Source organism: Enoplosus armatus, chromosome 22 (assembly GCF_043641665.1).
Source record: "Enoplosus armatus isolate fEnoArm2 chromosome 22, fEnoArm2.hap1, whole genome shotgun sequence".
In the NCBI taxonomy this organism is placed as follows: Eukaryota; Metazoa; Chordata; class Actinopteri; order Centrarchiformes; family Enoplosidae; genus Enoplosus; species Enoplosus armatus.
In genome coordinates, this window is record NC_092201.1 from 1,075,292 (window position 1) to 1,082,820 (window position 7,529).

Sequence of the window (7,529 nt, forward strand, 5' to 3'; positions counted from 1 at the left end):
CATCAACACAAAGACAGACAGACAGACAGACAGACAGACAGGTGGATGGATGGACGACTCTTCAACTCAGATGACCATCGGATTCATAACAGCGGAGGGCAGTTCACACCAGAGAGGTGAGTTCAACCAGCTCATTAATATATTAATATTCATCACAGTCTGTGTCGTGTATGTTGTTCTAACCAATCAGTGGCGAGTGACACATTCAGCTGTTAATGATTTTTTTATGTTAAAGCAACATGAATTGATTGTTGGCCACTAGGGGGCAGCAGAGCAAGCTGAAAACATCATCTGCTTTATTCTATAATAAATATATATTGATTGTGATGAACTTAAAATCACTGTTTAAGGATTAGAGTGTACTGCAGCAACCTTTATATATCCTCCTCATTTAGTGTCGTTCAACAGCTTCAACTCTCATTTAGCATAAAATTAGACCAAACGTCTTCAGATGGGACGTCCTTTTACGACACAATGACTCGTTGAGATTAAACATTTTACATAGTTTTCTCAATGAAACTGCCTGAATCTTTTAGAGCCCCTTTAATGAATGTATTATGTTCATAATGGCGGGGCCAGATTAACCTGCTGGGGGCCCCGCGGTAATAATGAGCTCTGGGCCCCTATTACACCAACCTACCTCTGTGTTCCTGCACCGACTTACAGAATCTGCACCATGTAAAGTCATTTAGGTGATCAAGTACGTTAGAGCTGTGAAACAAGATCAGATGAGTCACCTTGAGGCCTTTACTGGTTCAGTTTATAGGAATTAGTATTAGTATTATTAGTAGTAGTATTCATTGCCACACAATGACCGTGTGCCTTTGGGGCTGCGGAAAGTTTCCTACTTTGCCCGGTTGGTAATCCAGATGTGCAGAATAAGGATACCTGCGCTGTGAAACGCTGCTGTCGGAGTCTGAAACCTCTGGAGTGTCACACAGCAGCAGTACAGCTGCGAGCCTGCAGGTGGCAGCAGCTGCTGCAGGACGTCTCTGCAGCTGTTAGAGGACACCACAGCTGGACCTTCACTTAGATAAATCCTCTCAGCTGCAGCTGGACGACAGAGAGACGGATCTCCTCCATTCAGAACTTCTTTAAAGTGAAACACCTGCAGTTTGGCTGCTAACTGTGACGAATGTTAATAAATATATAAATAAGTCAATAAATAGATTTATTTTTCTTTCTGACGGTGTCACACATACAAGTATGTGGACACCCCTGTGTAGGTTTGAGGGTTAGCCCCCTTTAGGTGCTTTACACTCTAATCTTTGTGGTGCGAATCAAAATGAATTCTTGGGGGTCTGGTTCAGTCTGTTCGGGCTGATGTGGTCCCGGTCTGGTTCAGTTTGTTCGGGCTGATGTGGTCCCGGTCTGGTTCAGTCTGTTCGGGCTGATGTGGTCCTGGTCTGGTTCAGTCTGTTCGGGCTGATGTGGTCCCGGTCTGGTTCAGTCTGTTCGGGCTGATGTGGTCCCGGTCTGGTTCAGTCTGTTTGGGCTGATGTGGTCTGGTTCAGTTTGTTCGGGCTGATGTGGTCCCGGTCTGGTTCAGTCTGTTTGGGCTGATGTGGTCCCGGTCTGGTTCAGTTTGTTCGGGCTGATGTGGTCCCGGTCTGGTTCAGTTTGTTCGGGCTGATGTGGTCCCGGTCTGGTTCAGTCTGTTCGGGCTGATGTGGTCCTGGTCTGGTTCCATGGAGCTGCTTTGATTGTAGATATAGAATATTTAAATGAACTTGTTGAGCCAATAAAACATTGGAACAATGACCAAGAAACATTTGTGCATCTCAGACCACGAGGAACATTTTAAACCTTCGAATTATTCGATTTAAAGCCGTGAAATAAAAACTGTATTTCCACGTCATCGATATTGAACCTTAACCGAAGTGATTTAGACACAACAGCTAACACCAAAGTCTCTGGTGTCACAGTGCTGATCTTTGTATTCCCAACCATCCAACCTGACCTCTGACCCCTGACCTCTGTGCAGTATAAGAGCAGAGCCTGATGCTGTGTAGTCAGCTGTTTGTTTGTTTGTCAGAGGGTGGAGGTGACGTGGAGGAAGATGAACCATGTTCACAGCCTGTTGTTTGAACCACAGGCCGCTCATCCTCCATGTTTCAGTTACATAACGCAGCATCATGTCAGACAGAGCAGGAGACATGACAGCCCGAACAAGCATCGTGCTAACTGACTGTGTCCCCCCCCCTCCTGTGAAGTCACCCCCCCCCCTGCTCCTCCTCCTGCCCTGCATGTCCTCTCTGAACATATGCAGCCGGTGCAGGCGGAGGTAAACAGGTTTCCCCTTGGATGACACTGCTGCTGTTGACGGGGCAGAGTTACACTCTGACAGCTATTGTTAGTGTCTTTGTCACTGCTGAGGGAATCTGTCCTGAAGCCTCAAGTGGCCTGCAGTGAGTTACCCCCCCCCGCCCCACACCACCACCACCACTCCAACCAACCTCCACCCAACCCACTCCTTTTTCCACTTCATGAAAGACAAACAACAGCATGGAGGTAAAGATGGAGGGAGGGCAGGGGTTAACAGATGATGGTGGAGGTGATTAGTTTTGGTTCATATTGAACCCTAAATCCAGGAGTCGATTCAGGTTCAGGTTCAGTGAACGTGGAAACAAGAATTTGACAAAAACAAGAAAAGAAAAACAGAAAAAAAGAGCTTTCAACCAGAGAAATGACAGCTGCTGTTGAAGACATCAGAGCCGTCTCCATGACAACCAAGCAAAATCCATCTGAGGGAAGCTGCAAGATGCGACTGAAAGCTCCAGAAAAGGCTACTAAGTGGACGTTGAGTTTAGATGTTGTTCTGGAGCTTTTAATCATCACATCCTCCTCAGCAGATGGAGTTTTCCCGGTTGTCATGGAAACGTGGAAACAGTTACTGACTGGACTTTGTTTGAGTGAACTTTTAATCTCAAAATGTAATTTATTATTTAGCATTTATTATTTAACCTGCAGGTGTCTGTTAATGTCTCTAACTAACTAACAATTATATATTATAGATGAACTGTTTTTTTTTAATTCATCAATGAATCCTTCAAATGTCAGAATAAGAGGACAGAGTCCAACGTGACGTCTTCACTGTCTCGTCTGGTTCCACCAGCAGAATCTTCACATCAAGCAACCAGAGAGTGGTTTGCTATACGAGCTTGATAAACCCCCCAAATGGTTATATATATATATATATACATTGTCTCCATCGGGGTGAAAGTCATGTGTTTATTTCCACTTCCTGTGTGATGAGTGATTCATAAATACCTGAGAGTGAGTTGTTATCGATGCTCGTGTTAAAAACAGTGTTTTTCAGTGGGAACCTCAGTGAGACTCAGTGGGTCTGAACAGCTTCTTCAGCTTCCATTAAAAACACGACCTGCCAGCTCCGTTCAGGTCGGAGGTCGTCGTTATTTAAAGACGCGCGTGTCACTCACACTTGATGGATGACAGTCACGAGACCTTGACCGGCGCAACATTAAACTATTAGTGACAGCAGCTGCTGAGCTGTGGTCGCCATAGTGACGGGATCACAACATCCACATAACATCACGCTGGAGTGATTCACACTGTTCACACCGCTGCTGTGAAGTGAAGTTCTTTTTATGTGAAGCAGAGTGAGCCGATGGAGGCTCGCACCACCTGGTGAGAGTCACCACACACGTGACGGCACCATCAGGTGTGTATTATGACTGTTACCATAGCAACAGAGAATACTGAATTCTGACTGGCTGCGTGTAAGAAGGCAGCGTGCTCTCAAGAAATTCATCCAGGCAGCTGGAGGACTGCTGGTTTCAGCTGCTGCTCTGAGGACACAGCTCCCCCTGCTGGCTGGAGGAGGGCAGTTTATTCTCAGGTTGGCATATATATATATATATATATATATATATATATATATATATATATATGTATATATATGTATGATGACCTCACAGACTTTGTCTACGGTTTGGACTTTTTCTACTTTTTCTTTTTTAATAGAAGGTTAAACAGTTTTCATCAATTTCACTTTTTACACATTTGAACAAAAAACAAAACAAAACCTACTATATCAATAACATCTTATACTCAAATATTTATTGTTATATTATTTATGTTATTTGTCATGTATAATTAGAGCAGAACACTTTACACCCACCACTGGAGACTACGATGTGTTTCTTCACCTCAGGGTCGGGTCAGGGTCTTGTTCAGTCAGCTCCAGGGGGTTAGGCCTGGTTTAAACCGGTACAGATTCAGGTTTGGGTTGGGCTAAGGACAGGTTAGGATCGGGTTAACTGTGGCACTTTCTTTGTGGCTCCGAGAGGCAGAACTGACTGACTGACTTTTTAATATGATCGTACAGTAAGTTGACTTCAATAAATGAAACCTTGCCATCTGTTTCGGGACTCTGGTATTGATTATTACTTGATATCCCCTGACTTTGCCTTCCTGGAGAACAGTCTATTTTAAGCGTTACTACATGGAAAATGTGCAGCCATGCTTAAAGATGCCAGCTGATAATACCTTGAATCTGCTGGAGCGAAGTGAAGCTCAACAAACTGCAGAGATTATTTTACAAATGACATGCGGCACGCAGCTGGTTTCACTGCTTCAGTTTCTGGTCCAGCCGTCTGCTTGGTCGTCCCGTTGCAGCGCATCACGTCTACAGAAGAGTTTTTATGTCGTTGTTTTATATGTGGTTGCAAATAGTTTCCCACCGCTGTCCATATCTGACACCTGAGAATAAACAGGGTCAATACAGAGGATCCACTGGCTGGATTAAAGCCTCCTGTGGCCCCTGGAGGTTTAATCTCAGAGGGCCCCGGCTGGTGACTCTGCAGCTTGTTACAGGTGAACTGTGTGTTCTGGTTTTGTGCTGATGTCTATCATAAACACTTGTTTGAATAATAATAATAATAAATGAAGTGATCTAAAGGGATGATTTCTCAAACATCAGTGTGTATGAAAGATATTCATCTGAATGAATATAGTTTTCTGAAGTCCTCCCCGTCGTCCCGGCCGCACTGACCCTTTAACATTAGTCTGGTGGTGAGCTTGGTGTTGGAGTGTGACGACAGCAGAATAAACAGGAAGTGATGGTTTGTCCTGTCCTTGGCTCTGCTTCCTCAGCATGTGACTGTGGTGATGGAGATGGCCTGGAGTGTGTGTGTGTGTGTGTGTGTGTTGGCGATGGAGAGACTGGGAATATATTTATATAGAGAAGGATATATAGACGTCACTGCACAGAGTCCAGTATGATTACATGTTCACAGTGTGTGTGTTACAGCTGCGTGTGTGTAGCCTGATTCCACACCTTTTTAAATTCAGTTCCTTCCTGTTGAATGTATTTGTGTATGAGTCCGTCACCTCTCAGCTCTCAAAGGCCTTTTAATGATGCTTCCTCGTTAGTTTTTTTTCTTGCTTGTCTCTTATATAAGTAGCTGGTTGACTGTCACCATGTTAGTCTGAAGAAAGAGTCCTGCAGTTCTGTGACGGAACAACAACGTCTTCTTTTTGTTTTCCAGGTGAAGAACGACGAGCCGCTCCTCCATCTTGCTTTCCCTTCACGGCGCCTTGTCAAACCAAAAGAGTACGACCTCCCTGCTTCCCCCGCTCCTCCTCCTCCTCTTCTTCTTCTTCTTCTTCTTCCTCTGATGAAGGTGAAATAAAACAAACTCTGGATAAAAACACTGACACTCATAGGAGACACGGAGCTATGAGACGCCTTTCCATGACAAGAGGACATCCTGACTGAATTTTGCACAGAGCAAAGCTGAAGACTCTGAGGTACGACAAACGTTACTTGAATCATCTGCTAGGTATATTTACAACATGTCCGCTGGCTGACGGAGTCCTCCATATATTCATGAATAGATGTTTGTTGGGAGATTGCTCCTCTTGCTGTAGAGAAAAAGAACTTGTAAGTCCTGTCTGTACGTTGCATATCATATTCAAACCAAAACATATTATTGCATGCTTGGAAAGTAGAGCATGGAAACAGAAGAAAACAAGTTTGACTTTCGTGTTGGCGGCTCGACCCAGCACCGTTAATCTGAAATATGGGAACAACAACAACAACAACAGCTCATCGATATCAAGTTTATTGAAATAATTCTGTTCGACTGGTGGAGTTAGTTGCTAAATCTATATTTTTTAAAGTATCATACGGTATATGTTTTATATGGGGAGGATTTGGTTAACCTCGTGAATTATTTTGTAGATTTTTACCATTTTTGCTAATGTGTTTTAATTCTTTTGTTTTCATTTTTTGCCTTGGTAAAAACAAAGCAGCTCCAGTGGGCAGCTCCGATGAAAATGTCTGCCTGCCAAAAACACTTTAAAAAAGAAAAAACTGCCCCTGTAAGAAGAATGTCTGTGTGGAAAATTAAAAAAAGAGACAGTTGAAATGCATTTGTCGCAGACATTTGACATCTGATTTTCTTTGAATAATTTTGAATGTTTCTGATTGTGTTTGGGTTTTGATCAAAATGCTGTATATCTGCTATATCGATAACATCTACCTCAGTGTCCGCTCATTAACGACTTTAAGCTTTAACACCTGAATGACGTTGGTGTCCCTCCATTACCTGAACACTGTCATCAGACCTGGATTGAGTTTTGAGATGCCTCTCTAATTATCTGGTGCAATTAAAAAAACCCAAACGCTCCGCAAACTGCCGACTTAGAGAAGTCTGAAAACATGGTATACAACTCCATATTAACTAATTAAATATCAGATGTCATCCAGCCTGATTACAGCAAAACAGCTTCGAGCCTGACATCACCATTTTCTTTGCACATTTTAATTTATTTGTGAAATTGTTCAAAAGTGTGTGTGTAAGCGAGTGTGACTGTATTTGAATTACTTGTTGATTTAAGGGCAATAATGTACTGCAGAGGATTCCTCCCATTGAATAAATGGAGTGGCTCAGCCTGTCTTAAACTGCTAACCTAAAACTTTAGGTTTAAATGGAAATGGAGTTTTATGTCATATAAAATGCTGTTTCAGAGGTCCTGGTGATGTTTAATCCCTGTTTGAATTTCAGACACAAAATTGGTGACATTTATATGAAGAATCTGAACATTTGGGAAATCCTGCTGTTGGCTTTCTTTCCCAGATTCAGGTGAGAAGATGGATGTTAGTTTAATCTCTGTGTGTCTTTGACAGAATGGGAAGAACAGGAAAACCTCCAACTCTAAGGTTGTATTATGTTGTGTTTTACTTGATATAAATGTGTTTGCAGACATTTTACTACCAGTTTGTGACTTAATTCCTGATAACAGTGAACGATATGACAAAATGTCTGATGTTATGGTAGTTGTTTGTAGCTCTGATATACCAGGACGCCTTTAGCCTAGCTTAGCTAAAAGACTGGAAGCAGGTGGAAACTGCTAGCCTAGCTAGACAAAATTCCACCTTCCGACAACTCTAAAGCCGTCTGATTGTCATGTTACATCTTGTTTATTGGATGGATGTAGATTATAGAAGTAATTAGCATTGGAGCTACTTGTTTACCAACATCTGCTAGCATCTCAAAGGTCCT